Source organism: Arvicola amphibius, chromosome 11 (genome assembly GCF_903992535.2).
Source record: "Arvicola amphibius chromosome 11, mArvAmp1.2, whole genome shotgun sequence".
Classification (NCBI taxonomy): domain Eukaryota; kingdom Metazoa; phylum Chordata; class Mammalia; order Rodentia; family Cricetidae; genus Arvicola; species Arvicola amphibius.
The window spans coordinates 9,507,724-9,530,083 of NC_052057.2; positions in this window are offsets into that span (position 1 = coordinate 9,507,724).

The window sequence follows — 22,360 nt, forward strand, 5'->3', positions numbered from 1 at the left end:
ATCTTAATATTATTCCCTAAGTCTATAAAATTATTTCTATAAAATGTTTTAATTATCTATGATTCAAACTTTTGAGTTTTAAATTAGAGTATAGAACAACAAATCTAATAATTGAATCTCATATTATTTATAATGTCTGTTTTTTTGAAGTGAAGTTACAGCTGTTAATTCACAGACACACAAGTTGTACCTGAGAACCATTCGTAGACTTAGATTTCAGAGTGGTAGGATCTTTGTTTTCTGATAAAAAATTTAGAGTCTACAATGATATGGAATAACGTTCCTCTTAATTAAAGGACATTATCATCGTTATAAGATTTATAAATGATTATCAGAGTAATCATGAAAAACCATATTGAGTCTATTATTTTTCATAAGGCCTATTATAATAACTCTATGCAAATTAATGACTTGAAATTGTATTTTGTTGGTTGTAATATATTGTTTGTTGCTATAACAAACTGTTTACTATGTATTCATTAATATACATATATACATATAATACCCAAGTATTCAACAAAATTAATTTCTTTTGTTTCTCCCCTACTTCTTGTTCATTCAACCCTCTAGTGCTATCCTACTTGGAGTAGCCTTCTATACAGTTACATGTCGTGTGACCTTTTGTCTTTCCCTGGCTTTTCCACGACCTATTGTTCCTCTCCCTTTATGTCCTATCTGTCTTCCTATGTTATCTTTTGTGGCTTAAAAATCTATGGGAAAGTAAACATAGATTATGAATTAATATTTTATGTAATGAAAGAGAAAGATTATATAAAGTAAAATAGAAAGAGAAGTGTTTTTAGATATTCTTGTCTTTTAATATTACTCTATTTTGTCAAAATTCAATATCTTAGTTTATATGATGGACATGTGAGAGAGTGAATACGAGGATTTATATTTTGTCTATAGCATTTTGTAATTCTCCCAAATAACTTTTGCCAGTGTCACATCATTTTTACATGCACAGGTCTACGAATATGCTTCCATGTTGTTCTAAAACACTATGAGGGTGTCAAAATATATCATAACTTTGGATAGAATTGAAATTTTTATAATACAACTTTAACCATATGCATTTTGCAAACATTGTGTTTATCTTCTTAATTTTATCTTTGCTAATTTTTCATAACTTGTGGGAAAATTATTGAGAACAGTTTTTAGACATTAAATACTGGATACTCATAGCATTATTGCTGGAGATTATATTTTTACACACACTAATTATTTGAACTTATATATTTCTAAATTCACTTTTATTTTCAATATTTTACAGCACTTTTCAATTTTGATTTATATATCAAAATTAACTTTCATTTTAAGTTCTTCATAATTTTAATTATTTTTTTCAAAAATGGTTTTATGAGAAATGGAATTTCATCACTTTCTCCTCTTTTCTTCATCCATTCCCTCCCACTAGGCCTCCCTTGTCTCCTCATATCCCACTTTTCTTTGATAATATTATATTGCATATACAGTTGTTTCCTCGGGCATGTAGACACAAAAATTCTTGCTGAGTACGTTTTGTAGCTTGTATATGCATGGTTTCGAGGCTCACCACTTGGTTCTGGGAAGGTTAATGTTTTTTTCTCCCAGCTGTAAATAGTTGCCTGTAGTTCTTTCTCTAAAGGTAAGATTCATGTTAGCAAACCCTTTGGTATTGCTATTGTTCTGATATTGTTTATGAAGGTTTCTGTAAAAAGTCTGTAATACAGAATATTCTCTCTTACAATCTTTCTGGCCTCTCCTTGACGGTATTGTTGAGCCATAGATGCAGGAGCTGCCATGTAGCTGTATCAATTGATGATGAGATCACTATGATACTCTGATCTCTGCTTTGTGGCTATTTATGGTTTTCTTTGATTGTCTCCATTTTCCGTAAAGCCTCTTTGATGGTGGAAGCTATAGTTATCTGAGGATGCAAGGATCAAATTAATAGTATTTGATTATCTTTTTCATAACTTTTCAAACTTAGTAGTTTCTACCAGGCTAAGAGAAATGATGATTTTTATCCCATATATATTGGCAGCTTATTGTTACTATTTCCCACATTTCAAGAAATTGTGTTCTGTTCTTTGGTTGTTGTTGTTTTTTTTGGTTTGTGTTTAAATATTACATTAACAATCATTTGCTTACCTGATATATTTTTTCTGTAAGAATTTGAAGATACAAGCTTATTGAGTTGTGATATTGTTTCTGACTGAGCTACTTTCTATTTCTGTGCAAAGAGACTATGATGAAGGCAACTTTACAGGAGGTTTTTTATTTGATGTGTACAGTATCAGAGGGTTAGAGAACACAGGGAACACGGCAGCAGGCAGGGATGAATGGCCCTGGGTCAGTAATCAGTGTCTCAGATCTTACCTTAAAATTCATAAGCAGAATGCAGAAGAGAGATAATTGGTACTGATGCAGGCTTTTAAAACTTCAAAGCCTGCCACACAAAATGGACCTTCTCCAACAGACCACACCTCCTGATCTCTACAACTAAGTAGAGACAAAGTATTGGAATATGAGCCTGTGGGGGACATTCCCATTCAAATCACCAGATTATTCCAATTGAGATATTTAATGAAACTCACCAGCCTCAAGTATTATGAGGAAGGTTCTTTTACCATATAGGAAGATAGCAGAAAACTTTGGCAAGTTTTTCATGTCTGAAAAATAGACCCAAGCTAAAAATTAAAAAATAAAAATAAAAATCCACATGGATCTCAGCTATTATTAGCAGTAACTGATATGATATTAGCATGGAAACTGACAACCTGTGAGATTCCCAAACTGTCAAGATACTTGAGGAATAGGGCTAATAAATGACCACATGGTTAAAGGTGCTTGCTACCAAGTCTGGTGACCTGAGTTCAACTGGAAGTATCAAGTGTTAGAAGCAGTAACTTACTCCGGAAAGTGGGGCTCTTACTTCTCCATAAACACATCTGCATGAACACACACTGAAACATACTCTCACATGTCGCGCCCTGCGCCCCCGTGTCTGCCTGCGCTCTGTGTGCTAGAACCCAGTTCGGGTGCTTCGGGAAAGGGGCTGGAGGTTGAGAATACACAAAAACACATAGAGACAGGCCGACACGCAGACCTTCAAACACTGATACCACAAGACCCAAGAATGCCCCCTTTATTGTGTTTAGGGGCAGATTATATAGAGATAGCCATGCCCCAGCCAAACCCACCAGAAACCACTCTCCTGCCATCAGGAACTCCTGAAGGTCTCGTGCTCAGAGCAGCTGTAGGCACTCAGATCAGGGGAAAACAAGTTGTTTACAAGAAATTCAGGATCTGGGGTCTCACTGCTCCCAACACTCACACATGCACAATAATAAAAAACTTGAAAATAAATAAACATATTTAAAAATATGGCAGGAGGCCTCAACCATACACAAAGAACTGCAGGCATTGAAGTAGGCTGAGAAAGGGATAAATAATCTTCTCTGGCAAGAAAACAGAAATTGATTATCCAATAACAAATGGTCAACCCTAAAATCATACAAGTTTCAACAAGACTGGGAAGGCTGTATTTATGTATTTAGGAATATACATGTATGTATATGTACATACATACATGTGTAGCATATATGTAATATATTATATGTATATATGTATAAACAATAAGGAAGAGTGTTTGAGAGGTGTTGGAAGAAGGAAAGGGAGAAATAATGTAATTATACTTTAAAACCAAAAATTAAAGTGTTTTAAAAACTAAGTACATTAAATAATAATTTCATAGCTCTACCATTGCATTTAAACAGTTTTGTAATGTTTTAAATCAAAATGGGCTTTTGTGATTTTTCTTTCTTATACTGAAAATTGTTTAAAATAAGCTCTCATCACAGGGAATGGGCTCCAAAAAGCCAGCTCATGCAACTTGGATAGGTCCTGGTGTGACTGCCGATGCCTGGCTCCCCACCAACAGATCAATTCATACAGCTTTGACCCACATTCACAGGGACTAGTTCAATCCCATGCAGGTTTGCCAGCTTTCAGTCTTGATACGTGAAGGAGGGGCTTGGCCCTTCCTCAAGTTGGTATCCCAGATCTTGTTGACTTCCTAAGAAAGGTGTTATCCCCTCTGAGGAGTGGATAGAAGATGGGAAGGTGGGGGTGAGGGCTGGGGAAAAGGGAGAAGGAGGAACTGGGGTTTGTATGTAAAATGAAAAGTAATTTTTTAAAATAAAAATATTGGAAAAGTAATAAAATAAGTTTAGACTCTGGCATTTTTCAAAAAAAAATTAAATAAAACCTTAACCCATTAGAAAAAAATAATCTATTTTATCTCTTCTTTCAACAAATGAAAGACACGATGACTCAATGTAGTATTTAGTATTAGATGGGTTTCTCAAACCAAACTAAACATTGAAAAATTAAAATGAATATAGAATGTAATTAATAATGATCTATGAATATAGAATGTAATTAATAATGATCTATGAGAGTTGTGGCAAGTATATTCCAGTAAAGTGAGGAGACGATATATGTGCATAAAAAACTCATTGGGTAAGTGAATGTTAATTATATATAAAAAAAAAAACTTTCCAAAAGTTAAACGTTCAATCCTGAAGCTTTTTATTTACTTTTACTATTTCAGCAATTTGGCATCCTTAATTGTTTGGGGAAATATATAAAAATGTTTAAAGAAATATGCAATATTTTTATATTAATGAGAAGTAACACTGAAGCTCTATGAGGATAATCAGACAAACTGATTATTTAAATTGGATAACTTTAAAACCCATGACGTCATTTATTTTCTCATATTTCTTTTGTCACGATAAAATACATTCTAGCTTTGGTCTTGGTTTTCACTTGGCATTAATTCCCACTAAGCTTTATTTTTCATATACATGCACATCCCTAGATGAGCTGGTGGATATAAATGATACACATCCTGGTCTGTGACCTCCAAAGTCTTATAGGCTAATGAAACAATATGCAATAGATATTATACTATCGGGGATTGATAGTCAGCAGATAGCTGAAATTCTTAACAGTAGTGTAAGACAAAAAAGTTTTTCAGGGAAAATGATTTTGCCTTAGTTTATTGATATGGTTAGCAGTTTAGTTTAATTTAGTTACACAGGAGAAGTGTTTTTCAATCAATACTGATAAATCTCATGCTGGTTTTCTCTGATTATGAATACTACCATTACTACATGGTGTATTACAGATATAAAGATGTGAAAGATTTTAAATTATGTTACCCTATCTAAACATGCAAAATTATGCTGTTACAGAAATGTTTCTATTTTAATTCAAATTTGTTAATTTTTATTAAATATCGATTGCAAACAAATTAAATCGCAATTTAATGTAATATGCAGAATTATGGTCAACTGTCTCACATTCCATTATGTAGTCTTTTCTTTAGTCTGTGAGTATGCATGTGTGCACACTTGTGCACACATGTGCATGTGTATGAGTGCAGGTGTCTGTAAAGTTCAGTAAAACCACAGATGAACAAACTATATATGCACTGATAAAACTTCTTCAGAAGTATTATTTATTCACTCGTTCATTCTCTTATTTATTTTATTGTGTGAGTGTATATGTGCAAACATGATTTTGTTACGTAGCACATGTGTGAATTTAAGAGTATAACCTCACATTTACAGTATGGGCTCAGGGATAGTACTGAGATCATTAGGATAGGTAGAAAGCATTTTTATCAGCAGCCATTTTGCTGGCCTTTCAATAACCAAACATGAATTTAGAATGCTACTCTAGTGTTTTTTGTTTGTTTGTTTGTTTGTTTTTTGTTTTTTACGGTGACTACCCTAATTATCTCAAGAGAACCTTATTCCAGTAACTGATGGAAGCAGATGCAGAGATCCAGAGTCAAATGCTGGAGTTTTGAATAAAGTGAGGAGAGATTGTACTAGCCAGGGAGTTCAAGGTCATGAGGGTGAAACCCACAAGAGACAGCTGACTTGAGCTTATGGGAGCACATGGACTCTGAATCAACAGTTAGCAAGACTGAATGTGACTGAGCTAGGCCCATTGCATGTGTGTGACAATTGTGTAGCTTGGTCTGTTTATAAGGCTCCCAGTGAAATCAGGACCTGTCCTGTGTCATTGGATGGAATTTGAGAGCATGTTCCCACAAGCTAGATTACATTGCATAGTCTTTATACAGGGGGAGGAACTAGGTACTACCTCAACTTGATATGCCAGGGTTTGTTCAAGCCTAGAGGAGGCCTACCCCTTTCTGAATGGAGACAGGGGAGGAGTGGATAAGGAGGGCTTAGATGCGAGTCAGTGAGTCTGCATTAAGGAAGAGAGTACTGAAAGAGAGGAAAGAAGGGAAACTGAGGAAAGTATGTAAAATAAGTGAAAATGTTAAATAAGTTTTAAAGAATTAACTAGATATAAAATAATGAGATTCAAAAGTCTTAGACATGAAAATATTTATGAACAGGAAACAGAAACTGATGGTGGCAGAGGAAGATGTTTTTCACTCAGAAACTCTCCATCTTCACATAGCAGCAACGAAAACAATACATCTCAGCCTTGCTCACAGGAGTTGAATTGTAACTGTTCCGTAAATTCTATTGATGATACAGTGTATCTTAGAGATTTTCCACCCCACAAAATATTACCTAAATAAAAGGATTCTGATAGAAAGAAACAGAGAGAGAGAGAGAGAGAGACAGACAGAGACAGAGAGAGAGACACAGAGAGACAGAGAGACAGAGACAGGGAGAGACAGAGACAGAGGTAGGGAGACAGAGACAGAGACAGAGAGACAGAGGGAGAGAGGGAGAGAAAGAGGGAGAGGGAGAAAGAGACAGAGACAGAGACAGGGAGAGACAGAGACAGAGGGAGAGGGAGAGGGAGAGGGAGAGGGAGAGAGAGAGAGAGAGATTTCAGTCCAACTGGAGCTTTCTCTATGGTATTTTGGTATTTGTTCTTTCTCCTTGGACATATTTTGGAGAATCAATTTCCTGGCTCCCTGAGCTTTGGTGTTTTGGAACTTGCTTTAACAATCAGTTACCAGTAAGGGAACTAGAATTACAATTGCAAGAATGAAACATTCAAAGAATCTTACTTCAAGTGTGAAGGTAAATTTTCTGAATCAGTAAGAAAGAGTCCCAACAGCATGCAAGAACAATAAAATCTTCAATGAAACCACGGATATCCTAGAGCTGTTTTTTTGTATTTGTTTGTTTGTTTGGAGTATTTATTTATTATTTATTATTTATTTATTTTTGGTTTTTGAAAAATTGTTTCTCTGTAAATGTTTTTGGTGTCTGTCATGGAACTACCTCTAGTAGAACAGGCTGGCCTTGAACTCAGAGATCCACCGGCCTCTGCCTCCCAAATGCTGGGATTAAAGGGCTGTGCCAGCACTGCCAACTAGGGCTGTTTTATAATGGCAATGCCTAACCACGTTTTATGTATACAAAGAATTATTATCTAGGAAAATATGAATTTCTTTAAAGTAAGACTGAATGACTATGACGGTAAGATAAAAAGAAAATAAGCAAATGAAAACGTATTCATGAAACTTAGGATAGACTACATCTCACCTATGGGGCATTGGGTACATTCTATGTGTGATAACCTGGTCGATTATTATAATTGATTCAGATTCTACCTAAGATAATCTACACAGCAGGAGCTGATTTAATTCATTAGTTTCGTATTGATAATATTGGTTGCATTGTTTAACTCAACAAGGTTTAGTAAGATGTTGATAAAGTTGGACAAATATGTCAAGATAACAATGAGTGTATGAAGCATTTGGCAGATGTTTTGTTGATGACTAGAAGGAAAAACAAGAATTGCATGCCTGCCTGAGAATAGCACTAATTCATAGATCTGTTAGCACAGGCTGAATACACAATGAGATCTAACATCTATAGAGAGAAACTTAAGAATTGGGGAAATATGCTGAGCTGATGCATGAAGTATATATGATTTAACAGCCACAATTAGCAAAACACATTACTATCAAAGATATGCACTTGGCATTGTTACATATATTCCGCAATCATATGGTAATACATATAATTTCTATAATACTTCAGTTGTTGACAAAATTGAGTTATAAATTCTCATTTGTCTTGCCTTAACTTCTCCATTAAAACATCTTTAAAAGTGAAAAAAAGAGTGTTTCAGTCCTGCTTCAGCATTTCAAGCTCTTCTTAAAATGTTAACAAAATAAAAATTGCAGAATAAAGTAGAAATAAATGTTATAGTCATTAAGACTAAAATTCCAATTCTTTCACAATTTAAAAGGAAAGCATCAAATGAATATTAAAACATCTTTCATTTATTGATTTTTGTAAGCATGTATTAAATACCTGCTGGTGTTTGGTTGTTATTTTATACAATAGAAATACATTACAGCACATTTTTTCCCTAGATGAATATTATGGTGTTGGTGGGAGTGAAAAATAAGAACAATATATTCATTACTCAAGAGTGGTTTGCATCAGGAAAGAAAATAAAAGTAAAGTAAGTGATTTTTCAAAAACTGGTCACAAGAGCTTCATTGAAAAAGATTTGTGAACAGATAAATTATGCTCATAATCATGAGAAAAATATTCCAGATGGCTAATAGACTATCCGAACAAAGGGTAGTACATTCCACAAATAATAAAAAGTATGATAATAATATGAGTCAGAGGAAGGACAGTAGAAGAAAGGTCAGATCTTAAATTATAGGAAACGATCAGAAAAAGTTTTTAGGTCAACATATATTCATCTTTTGATTGATTTTTTTACTGGTTTTGATTAAAGAATTGATTGTTTCTTTTGCTGAACAAATGATTATCTATGAAACTTCTTAAGAAATGCCTAACAAGGCAGGCAGTGGTGGCACCTGCCTTTAATTCTAGCACTCAGGAGGCAAAGGCGATGGATGTCTTTGAATTTGAGGCCAGGTCAAGCTCCAAAGCTACAGAGAAACCCTGTCTCAACCCCCACTCTCCCAAAAAAGAAAAAAAAAAAGAAAAGAGAAAAGAAAAGAAATGCCCAACAAAACTCAACATGCTGCATTACAAATGCACAAATGATTGCTCATCCATGTTCATCATCATTATATATACAAATAAACATAAAACATAAAATAATACAAGACCTTTCAGCTGACGAGTGGAAATATTTTTTTTGAATTTTCTTTTCTACACAAACAGTGGGGCTAAAAGATTATGTATCATGATAGTAATAAGTGTTACATACTATTTATGTCTCTTTCCCAGAATTTTGTACATCTATTTTCTTACTGTTGGATTAGTTTATTAATATTTCTTTAATATCCATGATACAGTGGTAACCTTTAGGGGATTAATTTTGTTATTCATTCAGTAGAAAGGGTTGGATAGAAATAAATTCAACAAATACCCCAATTTCTAGTTTCATGCTACAAATATTCAAACATTCCAAAAATTGCTTATTTAAGATGTTTGCATTTGCAAATCCCTAACTATTATCCAGAAGCCTGTTTAAATTTTAATAATCACAGAGATTGACACCAAAAATCTCCCCTGGTGTAATTTATTTTCTTCTTACCATTTATGCAAAGATAATAAGAGACCTATATCAGATATATTTCCATTTCAAAGTAAACGTTTTACTTTAAAGAATGTATAAATTCTAACATAGGTGAAAACCATCACAGTCACAAAATTTAATAATCATATTTCCTAGTAATATCGTGAACACAAACACATATTTATTCACAGAAATTCACATGCATATTTCAGTGCAGTGTTTTATTTTTATGATATAAAGGAGTAGATAATTCCAAGCTCAAAAAACAGAGATATGCATGTATAGGTATTTTATTCTATATGACTGTTATAAGTTACAGGATTCTATATAATAGATAAATGCATAGACATATCTACAAAGTAACACAGGCTTTAAAAAGTTGTATATTCAAAGCAATGTTCTCACAAGTTAAAACCTCACACATAGAAAATTAAATTAAATCTAATATATATGTGTGTGTATACATATATGTATAATATATATAGTATGTGTATAAGATATATATGTGTGTGTATTTGTAAAATATATTTGAGGAGGAGAATTGGAATTCTTTCAAAATATATAAAATTAGTATTACAACAGAGAATGTTCCTTTTATAAGTGAGAAATAGCAAACACATATTTTTTGTGAATATAATTACACATTTGTGTTAGTGTTCTCTAGAGTAACACAATTTTATATTCATTAATATATATATATATTCATTCATTTATTAGAATGACTTATTGGCTGCAATCCAGCTGATCCGGCAGTGCTGGCTGTTAATGGCAAATACAAGAATCCAGTAGTTGCTCATCCCATGATCCTGGACACTGCAGCTGATCTGCAGTACATGCCCCAATCCCAAAGAGGTAGGTGCTAATGCCAGTGAAGGAATGGAGTTGCTTGCCAGATGAGGGCTAGAGACAAAAACCTTCATTTTTCCATACCTTTATACAGAATTCCAATGGAAAGTACATCCTAGATTGATGGTGTCTATTCCCAACTCGTAAAACCTTGATTAGAATTAGATCTTCCTTCTTCAGATTGAACAAAAATTCCTCAATGTAGTGTCATCTATTTTTGGATTTTAGTTAATTCCAAATGTAGTCAAGTTGACATCGAGGAATAGCCATGGCAAATCTGCCCCTTGTCAAGTTGACATATAATCATATCTCCATATGCCATACATAATTCCAAATGACAACTATAATCGGAACATAATAATGCCTAAGCACAGTAAAACTATGCCACATAAAATCACAAACACAGTATAAATTTAATCATGTATTGATTACATCTAACATGATATTGCTATCACTCATACCATCACAAACACATTTCAAATTTAGAACAGGTGGCAATATCCTTTGAAGGTCTTTTATTATTTATATTTCAAATGCTATATCTAATGATATTTTCTTAATTGTTCTTGCATAAAATGCTAAAAATGGAAAGAAAACACTATTATCTATACAAACCCATTTTTACAAAATACAACAGGAGCATTTCTATCAACCATAATCCTCATTTCTGCAACTGGTCACGTGTCTTTAGTTGGTATTAATAACTGTCTTCTTCTACTACCCATTCTGTGTTTCAGCAAGAATGTCAGCAGGTCTTGGTTCCTTCTGAATCAGTAACCCATTTCTTCATTCCTAAAGAGTCTGTACTCTTGGTCATCCTGTGTGGATTAGGCTGTGGCAATTTCCCCTTGACTTTAATCACAGGAAATTGTAGTGCCAAGAGAAGCCCTAGAGGATCTCTTGAACTTCAGACATAACCTTTCTTACTTTCATTTTCAAGAAACAATCCAATTTCTCCGTGATAATCTAGTTCAATCACCCCTCCTAACACTGTTATTCCCTCCACAGCTCCTGTTTTTTTTTTTTTTTTTAAATTAGAAACATTCCCACCGGCAATGCAGAAGTGTTCCCCTTTTCCCACAACCTCTCCAGCATAAGTTGTCATCAGTGGTTTTGATCTTGGCCATTCTTACAGGTTTAAGATGGAATCTCAGAGCTGTTTTGATTTGCATTTCTTTCGTGATTAAGGATGTTGAACATTTCCTTTAGTGTCTTTCAGCCATTTTAGAATCCTCTGTTGAGAGTTCTTTGTTAGATCTGTACTTCATTTTTTATTAGATTATTTGTTCTATTGATAAGCAATTTCTTGAGTTCTTTGTATATTTTGGAGATCAAACCTCTCTCTGATGGGGGGGTAGTGAAGATCTTTTCCCATTCTGTAGGCCGTCGTTTTGTCTTGTTAACCATGTCCTTTGCTTTACAGAAGCTTTTCAGTTTTAGGAGGTCCCATTTATTAATTGTTTCTCTCAGTGTCTGTGATGCTATGGTTATATTTAGGAAGTGGTCTCCTGTGTCAATGCGTTCAAGTGTACTAAGGTGGCCAGGGGAATGTCTGAGCTTCCAGTTGAAAGTTCATTGTAGCTCCTGGTAGCTGCACTCCCAAGTCTGGAACCAAAGTTTCTAGGCTGTCTGAACTTAAGATTTTGGGAGCAGGATGCAAAAATTTTCATAGTTATCACTAGGAGTGATTGTGAATGGAGCTATATTCTTTCTACCCACTGACTCCTGGATTAACATTAAGTTAAGAAAATCATTTAAAAATTTTATAATAATTTTATAATCTTTTATTTTTAATTTTACAAATTTTTTACCATATATATGCTAATACCAATCATCTAGACCTTAAAAACATTCTTTACTTCTTGACAGTGACTAAAAATAATCCATTACCATAAATTTAAAAAGAGATTCATACTCTAAAAGTAAAGTAAAAAGAAGAAGTATTATGATGTGATGAGCCCCAAAGAAGAAGGGTTTTACACCTAGTGCTTTATTGGTTTGTAGTTAAACAAAACATATAGCTGGACAGTGGTGGAGCATGCTTTAATCCCAGCACTTGGGAGGCAGAGGCCAGCAGATCTCTGTGAGTTAAAGGCCAGCTTGGTCTACAAGAGCTAGTTCTAGGACAGGCTCCAAAGATACAGAGAAACCCTGTCTTGAGAAACAACTAAACACAAAATATAACAAAAAATAAAACAAACATAAAAAAACCTCAAAACACATTTAACAAGAAAATATTATCAGATAGATAAACCAAGAACTAAAAAGAGGTATTGGCTTTTTTGTTGTTGTTTGTTTATTTCAATCAATATTTTGTCCATGTGACTCCTTCAAAATATATTTGTGATTTTTCTTTGCCTTTAATTTACATTTTACAAATCACATTATTCCATTTTTGTTAATCTGTGTCACATCGAATAAAAATTTATTTTTTGTTTGTTGTGATGAATTCAAACCAATAGAGTTAGAATTAGATTGTACATTTATACCACTGATCAAAGTGGTAAACAGATTATCACAAATTTTACAAATTTATTGATTTAAATTTAAGAAACTCAGTTTGTTAAGGTGTGTATGTATGCATGTGTGAGTGTGTGTGTATTTGTGTGCGTGTCAGACTGTGTGCATCCAATAAAGAGCTGAGTCATATTAATAACCTTCTAGAGAAGTAATATATTTATAAAGTAAACTCCTTAGAAGACTTGGGAGGGTAACACTGAACCTAAAGTAAACCTGAGGCAAACATTAAGGTAATTAGGGTTAATGCCACTAAAATTGAGAGTCCTTGGCAGATTTGAAAACAACAGGTAATTAGTTATTTTGGTTGCAGCATTCCTTTGAAACTGGATGATATTAGCAAATGCAACCACTCATAAAAAATACACTAAGGTATAAAAAATATCTGTTAAGCTAGAGGAGTCATAGGCATAAGACAAAAAGGCAGCCTACTGAATGGGGGAAGATCTTCACCAACCCCACATCAGACAAAGGTCTAATCTCCAAAATATATAAAGAACTCAAGAAACTGGACGTGAAAATTCTAATTAACCTAATTTAAATATGGGGTACTGAACTGAAAAGAGAACTCTCTGCAGATGAAGTTTGAATGGCCAAAAGACACATAAGGTCACGTTCAACCTCCTTAGTGATCAGGGAAATGCAAATCAAAACAACTTTGAGATACCATCTTACACCTGTCAGAATGGCTAAAATCAAAAACACCAATGATAGCCTGGTGGTACACACCTTTAATCCCAACACTTGGGAGGCAGAGGTAGATTGACCTCTGTGACTTCAAGGTTTGGCAGGAGAGGATGTGGAGCAACGGGAACACCCATCTATTGCTGGTGGGAATGCAAACTTGTGCAACCACTTTGGAAATCAGTGTGGTGGTTTCTTAGGAAATTGGGAATCAATCTACTTTAGGATCCAGCAATACCACTCTTGGGAATATACCCAAGAGATTCCCAATCATACTACAAAAGCATTTGTTCAACTATGTTCATAGCAGCATTATTTGTAATAGCCAGAACCTGGAAAAAACCTAGATGCCCCTCAATGGAAGAATGGATAAAGAAAGTGTGGAATATATACACATTAGAGTACTACTCAGTGGTAAAAAGTAATGACATTTTGAATTTTTCATGCAAATGGATGGAAATAGAAAACACTATCCTGAGTGAGACAACTCAGACCGAAAAAGATGAATATGGTATGTACTCACTCATTAGTGGACTCTAGCCATAAACAATGGACATTAAGCCTATAGTTCACAAGCCTAGAGAAGCCAAATAACAAGGTGAACCCAAAGAAAAACATATATAGATTCTCTTGGAAATTGGAAGCAAACAAGATTGCTGGGCAAAAGTTGCAATTTAATACCTAAGAGAATATAAGTGTATTGGAAGTCTTGTATATAGTACTAGAGACCATTATGAACAGACTGATATTTGTGCTGGGAACCAAAATTCCAACCTTTGCATGAGTTATTTACTTTCCTAATGATTGAGCTACTATTTCAACTCTCAGCATTTTAAATCTGAACACCCATTTGTAGTGAACAACAATAACTCAATCACTATTAATTATATTCCTAATGAATATAGAGTTAAAATTACTCTAAAATACTTGCAAGTTGAAAACAGAAACATATCAAAAATAATATACAACATGAAAAGTTGGCTTTGTCCCTGAGATGCAGGGATGGTTTAACAGAGGCAAGTCAATAAATGTAGAAAATTGCACAAATGAACTTAAAACCAACTTACATGATTATCTAAACAGATTGAGAAAATATCTGTAACAAAATTCATCATGCTTTCATGATAAAAAGTTCTAGAGCTAGAGATAACACACTTTAATATAATAAAATTTATAATACAAAAGACCCCCCAAAATCATCCTAAATGGAGAAAAACATGAAACAATCTTAAGTTGGTAATGAGACAGAGATATACATTATTTCAATTCTTTTCAGCATTGTACATGAAATATTAACTGAAGCAATAAGGAAAGAGAATATAAATTAAAGAGATACAAATAGGGAAGTCAAACTATACTATTTACAGATGACATTGGAGAGCCCAAAAATTTTATCAGAAAACCTAGGGAAACAGTAAACAAATTCGGGAATGTGACAAATTACAGAGTCAACTGGCTGGAATAAATAGCATTTCATATACCAATAATAACCATACAAAGAAGAAGCTTATGGACACATTCCCATTTATAAAAGACTCACAGAAAATATCATAATAAAAGTAACAAAGGAAATGAAGGGCCTGTGCAATAAAAACATTAAATCTCTGAGGAAAGATTTAGAGAAAGACCAAAGAAAGCAAAAAGACACCGCATGTTCATGGATTAGAAGAATTACATTGTGAAAATGAACATTCTAAAAAACAAAGCTATTTACATAGTCAATGCAATTCCAATCAAAATTCTCTTTTTTTTAAGAAAGAGAAAATGCTACCTGAGCTTTCATATGGACCCATAAAATTCCTGAGATAGCCTAAACAATTATGAGGGTAAAAAAGGAGGAATTATGATTACATATCTTTATAAATATATTACAGAGATACAGCAATAAATACAATATGGTATTGCCACAAAACCTAGACATATAGAGCAAGGAAACAAAATCAAAGACTAATTAATTCAACCAGAGGCATACCAGCCTTGGTATTGTTAACCTATGTTACCAGTTAGTGTTGTCAGTCCTTGAAAGCACATTTTTTCTAAGGAAGACACAATCTAGCCCTACTTTCCAACACAATACACCAAACATTTATCAAGGAACTACAGCAGGTATTGAAGTGGAGGATGGGCATTAGTCAGAGGACTTATTGAGAGGATAGCCTTCCTATGCACTGTTTGAATATTGAGTGGATAGAAAACTTTTTCTTCAGTTTAGTCAATTAATCTCCACATCAAGAAGAGAAACCTATATTTCATCACTGGGATCAAATTGTCTAGTAACTGAGATACATGAAAGATGTGAAGAGATTCAGACTCTCACATTAACACTCTATACCAGAATACAGTTGCTTGGAACAAAGGAGAGAGGCAGCAGGTTGTCAGTTAGAATCCAAAACCAGAGCAAAAATCTGATTCCATGGGTTCAGGATAAACACTAAAGGAAGAAAACAGTATCATGATCAAAGCACACACTAAAATGATTTGCTCACCAGTAGATATATTGTGTCTATTCTTGTAGCTCCTCTAGGGTAAAGGAAAAATGAAAGATTTCTCAGAAACTGCATTACAAAATAGCTCACATTCAATCTCTCTATGAAACAGAACTGACACTGAATAACAAGTCAAGTATCAAGCTAGAAACTATATAAACAAAGGGTGCCAAAACAGGAAACAAGTAGATAATTTTCGAGGAAAACTGAGAAAGGGTATCTGAACCACGTGGTCAAGGAAAAAGTCTGATAATTTACATTTTAAAAATAAAGAAGTTGTGACACTGTCCAGTGAACAGGACAGCATGTGATGTGGCCTGTAAGATTTGTTAGGTGCCATATTTCCTTACCCGGTGGGTATTACTGTAAATGCTGCAATAAATGTTCAGTTGAAACAAACAAACAAAAAACAAACAAACAAAAAAAAATAAAGAAGTTGTGAGGTCTCCAAAAAGACATCCTTCAAGTACAAAGACATCCTTCAAGTACAAAGAAGCCTTAGTAGGATTCACATTGGAAAGCATTGTGGTAATGTTAGGGATTAATGCATCATTTTTTTTTTAAATTTGAGTTTCAGTAGCATATGGATTTCTATTCACTACCTAGCCCAGATGAGGTCATCATGGGACAAGTATATTGGAATTTGCTAAAAGATCTGAACCACATTGCAGCAGGAATTTTAGGATATGTCTTTCTCGGATGCATTGAGAACGTGATTATTTTGCTTTCAGTCCTACTTTCTTCCAATAGAAGTATTATGTGAGATATTTAGATGGTGTAGGAATTGTTAGAAGTTGTTCACCTTTGTCCAAATTCCAAAAATTGCAGGTAGAATAGTAGAGAATATCATCAGATGTAAAACACAATTCTTGATTGTCAGCATAATTGCTTAAAGCCGCTCAATATCTCTCTGTTCCGTTTTCTGTTTTGGGAGAAGTTTCTTTACAGGGTGTTCTGGAGAAGAAAGACGATGAAAGCAGGTGCTAGCTTAGACCAGTGGATGCAGGTGATAATGGCGTCATGCTCTCTCTATACTGAGGAATCCATCTCAGTCATGACTTGTTTTGGTCTGTTGTGCTGTGTTTTGTTTTACATTTCTGCCTCATCCCAATAGACTAGAGAATAAAATTCTCATCTAATATTTAAGTCGGAGTGTGGGAGTTCCATGGAACATAACTTATCTTCCTTGCTATGTCCATTCCCATAGCATTCTGGGAATGCCTCTAGAGGGCTTTTTCTGTCTCAATGCTGTGGCTTTGCAATGCTGCGAATCAGCTTGACAACTTCAGAAGCCTCCCCATTGAAAAAGACAACAGATAAATTTCTGGCTCTTCAGCACCAATAATGGTCTTTCTGAGTACAGCAAATGTGTTCAAGGAACCAGTAGTAATAAATCAAACAATAAATATTGTTTGTAAAGAAAAAATATAGTTAAAATAGAGTAACAGCTTCTATCTCTAGAATTTAATTAATCGATGAATAATTAAAATATCCAGGATAAAACACCTCTAAAAATTTAATATATGAATCTGTTGCAAGTTTACTATTGGGATTTAGCCAATAAATTAAAAAGAAACTGCTTGGTATTCAAAATGAGGTATAATAAAAACTGTATTGTAATTTTCCTAAGGATTAAGTCATATAAGAAGCAATATCAATATAGCCAAAGTTTATATTAATAGTTTCTTTTATAGAGATATATTAAAATCCCTAAGTATTTCAATCAGATTAAATATAGACAAGATTAATAACAAATACAACCAACCACAATTTGTGAGTAATTGCCTTAGAGTGACATGACTTATAAATGAGATTATTTTGAATGTTCAAAATTATTGATGTTGAACTGAAGTACTTGCAATGTAAAAGTCACTGTGTAATAAGCAAAGATTTTCTTTTTTTAATTATAAAGATTTCTAGGTTTATACAGTATTTATAATTATAAAATCAAAGAGAATGTGGGATTAAAAGATTATTACTCAACTATTGATTGCTTGTCTAGAATGCAGGAAGTCTTGGTTTGACTATCCAGAACTGTCCAAATTAGATAAGGTTGTGTATGTTTTTAATACCAATACACCAGAAGATCCAAAGTTCAAAATCACCAGCCACTATACTGAAGCCAAAAATTGTAAACATGTATAAGCACTTTTATTACATTAAAAAGTTTGATGTTGATATTTGAAACTTCCATTTTCCAAGCTCAGCTAAATGGGAGATGCCAGTTTGTAAAAGCCATGAAATTTTAAATTAAAAAAAAAAACTTCACAAAGTTATTGTTTAAATGTATTGCATAATAGAAGTTTAACAAAAATTAAATCACACCTTCCCTTTTATGTAGTAGTTATTCCCTACTTCCAACACACACGGTATCTCAGTCTTTTGGAGTGTGAAGAATTTCATTTATTCATCTAACCATAAACCATGATCAATGGACTATGAAATCAATTATTAAGTGAGTTCCAATAAAAATTAATTTATGGTAGGGAAAGTTATACTCATGTTTATCAGAAAAATTATGCAGAAAGAGATTTCTAATATTTTCATTAGTTACATAAATTGGACTTGTGTTTATAGAGCATTATTTAAAAACTCAAAATGCTAATATACATGTTCACACATACACACATATAAATCTTGAAGACAATATTTCAAATAATTTTAAATTTTGACACAATTAAAAAGTTATTAAAACCATCATCTCTCAATTATGTTCACTTGAGTATTGACAGGTATCTAATAAAAAGGCACTTTTTACAGTATTGGGTTTCTAGAAATGTGAGACCATTCATTTGTTTTACTTACTTTCATTTTTTTAGATGTTTAAAGTTTCAATTTTACTTCAAATCATTCTTTTTAGTGGACCCATCCTTCGTAGCAGAAGTTTTCCAGTCCTTTAACATTAACATAAATAAGAAGACATAAATATTATCTACCTGGAAGATAATATTGATCAAATAACATTTATTCCTTTTTATATTTTTATACTACTCTTCTCTTTTTCTGTTTTTTCATTTTACATACCAACCACAGTTTCTATACCCTCACCTTCCCTCCTCATACCCACCTCCTCAGTTCACTCCTCAGAGAGGGTCAGGCATCCCATGGGGACTCAACAAAGCATTACTTATCAAGGTGAGGCAGGACCAAGCCCCTACCCTTGAACCAAAGATGAGCATGGTATCCCACCATATGGAAGGACTTTCCAAAAGCGAGTTCATTCCCCAGAGATAGAGCCTGGTCCCACTGCCAGGGGCTCCACAAAAGGGCCACACCACACAAATGTCACCCATATTCATAGGGCCTTGTTCACATTCAGACTCCCCAGCTGTCGGTCGAGAGTCCATGAGCTCCCACTAGCTCTAATCAGCTGTCTCTGTAGGTTTCCCCATCATGATCTTGAATCCTCCTTGTCTTAACAATGGAGTCTAGGAATCAGACTATTTGACCGTGGATCTGTGCATCTGCTTTAGTAAGTTACTGGATGAAGGTTCTATGATGAGCGATATGTATAGTGTGATGTTAACTACAATTCTCCCTCTTATTTTTCTTTAATTGCTGCCTGTATAAGGAAAATATACTTTCTCTGTGGTACTTTGTCCTCATTAGACTAGCATTAGCCCCTGAATCTGGGTTTGTTGCTCTATATTATCATCTTAGTCTAGAGGAGGAAACAAATTGCTTCTCAAGTCATAGATTTATCTGAGTGCCACTATTCTAGAATTAAGGAGTTTGATGAATGGCAGATGAGGCAAATATTCAGAATTGAATGAAGCCCTTTTGAAATATTTAGTTTGTAAGGCTCTTAGACTTATGGAGGATGGCATTCATCACATCTAAGAATTAGTACTCATACATTATATCTCATATAGTCATCTATAATGAGAGAGAGAGTTTTACACAGTGAAGAATAGTGGATATCTAGATGAGAGTCAGATTTTAGGACCTAGGCTTGTTTCCTTTTCAGGATTCAGACTACGGCTCCATTAGGCACTTAGTTTTCACATCTTCCTTTTCTTATTCAATGAATGGTAACACTTTAGTATTTGACTCTACATAATTTGATGGTGGTGGAAAAAACTCTCCGGCACTTGCAAAGATCCTCTTCTATGTTCTAGAAATATATTAGCTATTTTTGTTACAGGATTTTTTATTTTTGTTTTCCCCCAGGGTTGTATCTTCTTTTTAAAAAAATGTAAACAATATCAATTCTTCTGTAATTTTTTCATTTAACAGGATTCCACCCAGTGGAATAAACTTTAATTTTTAAAAAATGCATGAAACATGGGTAATAAGCCATATCAGAAATGAAAGTGTTTAAACCATTTCCTCTTAATTTTCATGGTATATAAGTAGATATGTAAATAAAGAATAATTTATATCTGATAAGGGTTAAGCCATAAATGGTATCATGTCAAATAACCCTCATTTTAAAAACATGTTTATGTTTACATATTTATTTAATGTGTGTTTATGGGAGGTGCTAATCTCATTCTAAGGCACCCAAGTGGACATATTAAGAGCCTGAATCTTTCATTGCACTGTTTAGGTTCTGGGGTTTGAACATGGCTGAGCTTTCAGGCTGAAGACACATTTTATATACTGTTTCAAATCTCAGATCTCCTGAAAATAATCCTAAATGAGCTTCTTTCAATGCCATTTTACCCTAAAACATTGCCAAAGGAATTTCTCTGACAATATTTGTTTTCTCTTTGCCTGTGGGAGTAAAAATATAAAATGTTTTAAGATGGAAACTCAGAAATGTCATGTAATATTTTCAAATGAGTTTTGTAATGTCATTCTTACGTACTATTTCCACTTCAGGCACACTCTGTGCAGCCTGTGTGTTAGTGGAATCAGTCTGTGTTTCTACCGTGCTATATCAAGTTCTACTCATCCTCACTGCTTTTAGTCACAGTCTTCCATATCACTGATATGTCCAACATTTGTTCATCGAAATTTAACATGCAAAGTAAGGATCAAATACTACCAAACTCCAAGATCATGGCTCACTTACTTGTTATATTTAAATGGGACCTTTAGACAGTTTTCATTACTTTTTCAAATCTTCACATTTTAATTAATGTCGACCTAGTGTGGCTGCTGGTGGCTGATACATGTGTTAACCTCAGAATCTGTTACTAGACAATTAGCAATATGATTTTTCAAGCAAAACTAAGTCTCAAATTACACATAAAGAGTAGCTTACTTACTGATAATCCTGAGTCTAAACCAGAGTTAAGTGATCTTAAACCAATAATTTAACTTTTCTTATTTTCATTTGTTTTGCAAAATTTGGATTATAGTACAGAAAGGAAGAGTCTGCTAAAACAATTAAATTGCATAATTTATTCATTTATCCATATCAGCATTAGTTTTAATCTGATATCTCCTTATAACATTTCTATCCATCAGCATGCTAAATCTAGCTTTATGCTCAGGTATGTGCTTTGTGAAAAATTATTAGAAATTTGACAATTCACTTTGTTGTATCTATTTTGTAGTATCATGTTTGAAAGGTGCTTTCATGCCTAGAACAATAAGAAAAGATTCCACTTCACAGAAGAGTAAAATAAGCTGCTGATCTTACATTTTACTTAGAAATCGAGTTGCCAATGAAGTATTTAAAGGGAGATGGTTCTGATATTAAATTTCACTTCAGGTAGAAGCTAAGTTAAATACCACATCTAAGGAGAAGCAAGGCTCTAATTACTGTCAAACCTCCACAGTCACTTGATGACACTTTTGCAATTGTGCTCTCATAAGGCACGACCTCCCATTTTGCAAAGTCTTCAAAATATGGAATAAACTGGCCGTGTATTGATTAGTCTTTCATAGGAATGCAGTGTGACATTTCACATGTAATTGAGATACTTATTACGCCCAAGAATAAATTGGCAGAACGAATCCCACTAGACTGTTAAACACAAATAACACTGTGGAAGTATTGGATTATCGAGCATTAAAATGTTCATGTTTTATTGGAAGCACATACCTGTCTCTTTTAAAATATATGCTATTCAGACACTGTGAAGGGCTGTAATAGGAAGTCACTAATTAAATAAGAAACTTCTGAAGAGTCTGCTGTATTAAGGAGGTCTGCTTTTATACATTTTTATGTGTTGTGCTATAGTGGTATTAGAAACAAGTCCAAGAAATTTTGAGCCTTTTTATAACTATAAGTAAAAGGTTAAAAAAATGAAATATGATTTGAATGATGCAGATTATATAAAATATATTGACCATTATCTCTATTAGAGGACATGATGATACTTGTCTACATTCTAAGTCACTCTGGAGGGTGAATACTGGTGATAACTTAA